The sequence below is a fragment of the Silene latifolia genome, chromosome 9, assembly GCF_048544455.1.
Source record: "Silene latifolia isolate original U9 population chromosome 9, ASM4854445v1, whole genome shotgun sequence".
Classification (NCBI taxonomy): Eukaryota; Viridiplantae; Streptophyta; class Magnoliopsida; order Caryophyllales; family Caryophyllaceae; genus Silene; species Silene latifolia.
Genome location: NC_133534.1, coordinates 136,283,890 through 136,288,544, shown reverse-complemented (window position 1 = coordinate 136,288,544; position 4,655 = coordinate 136,283,890). Strand labels below are relative to the sequence as shown.

Genomic DNA, 4,655 nt, shown 5'->3' with positions numbered 1-4,655 from the left:
TCGGTTTTTACGGATTTGCGTGATTTCAACATTTTATAATCACAAAAATGCATAAACTCATATTTATGCATAAGTTAATTACCCTAACCTCTTAGGACTCAAAATATAGTCTTCACTAATAATTTGACCATAATTAACCTTTATTTATAAAATTGTTCATAAATGGACCAAAAATTACAAAAATAAGCCATTAAACTTCAAATAAATCGAAAAATTTCAAATAAATTCAAAATTTGAAATTTAAATTCATGAACATTCTGGAAAAATTCCATGACACTCATAATGTTCAAAATTTTAGGTTAAAAATTTCGAAATTTTTTCGGAAAAACAATGTTGCGGTTTATCGATATTTAATAAAATAATCATAAAAACATGGAAAAATTATTTTCATTAACTTTTCAATTTTAGATCTGAAAAATATAATAAAATGCAACATTGGACGTTTTTCCTAAGTCATAGGTTATGTTTTATTAATTTTCAACTAATAATGTCACTATTTATGCCATTTTTCTTCAAAAATTCATAAATCATGCTCAAAGACTTCTTTATAGCCAATTATTTTACACACATCTTGTAAAATTGCATGTGACAACATATTAATTTTCTATGACCAGATTCGAAATTTAACTCATATTAACCTATTTTTCTCTTAAATCCGAATTTAATGATGAAAAATTCATTTTTCGAGCATAACAAGTGCAAAAATTATGAAAATTTACAGGTTATCTCAAAATAATATATGCAACAACATATCCAAAAACCAAGTGAAAATTCGAAGTATAGCTAATTTTCGACCAAAAATGACATTTTTACTCATAAAATCACATTTAAATGTCATTATTATTAATTATGAACAATAAAAATCCGAAAAATTAACCAAAAAATCCTAAAACACTTTAGGACCAGAAATATTAACATGCATGTAATTATTTCGTGATATATCATAATAACACAAATTTTACAAGTTTTATTTTGTTATTCATATAACTCGGAAAAACTTTTAACCAATTTGCATGCAAACAACCGTGGCTCTCTGATACCAATTGAAGGAAATGTAGATCTATATACATACTAACATACTCATATATGTTAAAATTAATTTGTCATAAAATTAAATGTGGATTTTATGCATGCAAACATTAATAAAATAAGATAAGAAAACATTTTCTCACCATAAGGATTTCGGTCATAATGGGCACTAACAAGATCTCCTTCTTGTTAGTTCTTGAGCTTTCCATTAATGGATGAACATTCTTGACTTCAAATTAGAAGCCCTCCAATTAGTAGCACCCAAGACAATCCCTTAATCCCACAAATAAACATGTACTAGATGTTTGTATTGTAGTTTACCTTAAAATCTATTACTAATACTCATATACTACTTCTAGTAATCTTAGTAATTTATATGAACAATTTAGATTATAATCTCATCTTTTTGATGAAAATAAAAGAGAGAGAAGAGAGGATACATGAACATTTGCATGTGTATTGAATGGTTGTGTAAGAATAATCATATAAAAGAACTAAAACTCCTCTTTTGGAGTAGTAGAGAGCGGCCCACTCAAGGCCAAAGGAGAGCATCTTGCTTTCCTTTTTGTCTTACCAATATTGTAGGTGTAAGGCTATGCAATAATAGGTATGATTATAATAATTTTAGGCATTAAAATAATACACCCACTATCCTCCACTATCTACAATATTTCGGTCCATATGTAAAATGGACTACCATTTTATTTTGTCAATTTGTCACTTGTCACACAATATGTCACATGTTACATGATACATGTTATTAATTAATTTAATGCATATTTATCACATAAATACCATTTCATGAATTAATTAAATTATATACAACAAATTGACTAGTGATACTTGATCACATAAATAAAATGGGTCATACACTTATAATTCACAACTTCTTGTAATTATAATTAACCATTCATTCTTATCTTTATTGTTTCTCAAACAATAAATAATTTTAGCAACAAAGCATTTTATTACTAAAATAAATCTTATTTAATCCCATTACAATAAGATATCAATATTCTCTTTCTCACAAATCGAATTGTTCAATTTTAAGGAATTAATTAATCTGTATCGGTATACAACTAATTAACCTTTTCAATTAAGGGAATCGTCCTTTAGGTGTGACCTCAAGGGATCAACTGATCACCACCGTCGCACGACAGTAATGTCAAACTCTAGCCAGCCAATCATTACCGATATGTGTGGACCAGTTGACTATATATATATGTAATGTATCATCCCTTCCGTATTCTTGAAATGAGATTTAATAATGATATTTAAATCATGTGATCGCACTATTGTTGAGGACACATTTCCCAACAACCCCTAATGGTGTCTTCGTCGATCTATCGGCCATTTGGAGTGTGATGTTGGTACATTTAAGCTCTCCCATCCCTAACCTTTTACTCACCGAATACGTCATAACACTCACACTAGCCCTTAGATCACATAGGGCCTTGTTGATCGTGGTGTCGCCAATGGTACACGGTATTGAGAAGCTTTCCGGATCTTTAAGTTTCGGAGGTGAACTCCCTTGAAGGATTGCACTACTCACCTTAGTGAAGGCGATGGTTTCAAGCTTCCGGATCGACTTCTTTTTTGTAAGGATGTCCTTCATGTACTTCGCATAGGCCGGCACGTGATTGATTAATTCCGTAAAAGGAATCGAGACTTCCAAATTCTTCACAATTTCCATAAATTTTCCAAGTTGGTCATCAAATTTGGGCTTAGCTTGACGACTTGGAAAAGGAAGTCTAATCACAATGGGTTCCTTCTCCTTGGCCTTTTCTTCACTTTTCTTTGAAACTTCTTCTTTTGTTGGTTCTCCATCTTTGGAGTTTTGCACAAATTCTTCTTTGTCACTAGCTTCCACAACTTCATCCTCAACTTGCTTCTTCGGTGCTTCATATCTCGTAACACTCCTCAAGTGAATGGCACTAACCGTTTCGTGCCTCGGGGGATTACTTTGAGGTGGTAATTGCCCCTTTTGTCTTTGTGAGCTTGAAGATGCTAGTTGAGTCAATTGGGTTCCAACATTTTGGTGTGGGATAGGATGTTGTTGATGGTGATTTCCTTTGCTTGACTATCCTTTTGCATTTGAGTGAAAAAATCTTGTTTATTCTTTTGCATTTGGAGGACCGCTTTTTTAACATCAAAACCTTGGTCATTTTGTTGATTGTATGGAGTTTGATTTTGGTAACCTTAGTTTTGGTTGTAAAAGGTTCTTTGATTTTGGTTTCTCATGGGAGGTGGGGTGTATGTTGGTTGAGGGTTTTGAACATTTTGGCTTTTGTATGAGAGATTTGGGTGGAATTTGGTGTTTTCATTGTAATAATTTGAATAAGGGGTACCACTCTTGTATGCTTGAAAAGCATTCACTTGTTCATTTGATCCCCTACATTCACTTTGGTCATGTCCCAAAGTTCCACAATTCTCACATATCCCACTTGGGATTGATGAAGATGTCGTCATGGCATTATCATGATGCTTTGGTGATTTTGAGGCCTCTTCAAGTCTAGCCATAGCTTTTTCGAACTTCAAGTTGATGGTATCAATGTGAGCACTAAGTTGAGCACCCAATTGAGTAATAGAGTCCACTTCATGCTTTCCTCCTCTAGTAGCCTTGCGAGGTCTACTATATTGTGAATTATGGACCGCCATTTCCTCAATCTTGTTCCAAGTTTGATTGTCGTCAACTTCGGTGAACATACCATTTGATCCCATGTTGAGAATGTTTCTTGAGTCTTCATAAAGACCATTCCAAAATTGTTGAACCAAGAACCACTCGCTAAGTTCATGATGAGGACATGAGCGACAAATTCCCTTGAACCGCTCCCAAGCTTCATACAAAGATTCTTCATCTCTTTGCTTAAAGTCCGTAATTTGAGCTCTTAGCATGTTAGTCTTTTCCGGTGGGTAGAACTTTTTGTAGAAAGATAGAGCCAACTTCTTCCAAGAGTCAATTCTGAGAGTAGCTTTGTCAAGGCTCTTCAACCATTGTTTTGCGGTGCCAATTAGCGAAAAAGGAAATAAGACCCATCGAATTTGGTCTTGAGTTACACCGGTTTGAGAAATCGCATCACAATAATCACAAAAAGTCTCCATGTGAGAGTGAGGGTCTTCACTAGGCATCCCCCCAAATTGGCTTCTTTCGACGAATTGGATAAATGCGGATTTGGCAATAAAGTTTCCGGCTAAGTGTTGTGGTGTGGGAGTACCATTGGGTAGGTTCTCCTCGGTTGGTACGGAATGTGATGAAAATTTAGGAATTGTGGGTTGATTTTGTGTTGGATTTTGTGTTGGGTTCTCCTCACCTTCTCTTGCAAAAGGGTTGACGAACTCAATAGCGTTTGGTTGAATATCTACAACCTCACTAATACCTCTCAAAGTACCTCTAGCAAGTCTTCTATTGTTTGTCAAAGTCCTTTCAATTTCGTGATCAAAGGGTAACAAGTTACCTTGTGATCTTCTAGACATGTAAAATATCAAACAACTCGAAAATAATAAGAACAAACCTTGAGGAGTTTTACTTCCCCAAGGCAAAGAAAGACACAACTAATAACAATCTAAGAAAATCTAAATCAAGTTAATACCGTCCCCGACAACGGCGCCATTTTCTGGTCGTACTC

The 4,655-nt window shown here is 34.0% G+C and overlaps 1 non-coding gene across 1 annotated transcript; it reads left to right on the top strand.

Moving 5' to 3' along the window:
* Window positions 1-3,817: 3,817 nt before the first annotated feature.
* On the top strand, window positions 3,818-3,924 carry LOC141603144 (small nucleolar RNA R71). Its single transcript, XR_012525040.1, has one exon. It is a non-coding gene; the product is annotated as a small nucleolar RNA R71 (small nucleolar RNA).
* The last annotated feature ends 731 nt before the right edge of the window (window positions 3,925-4,655 follow it).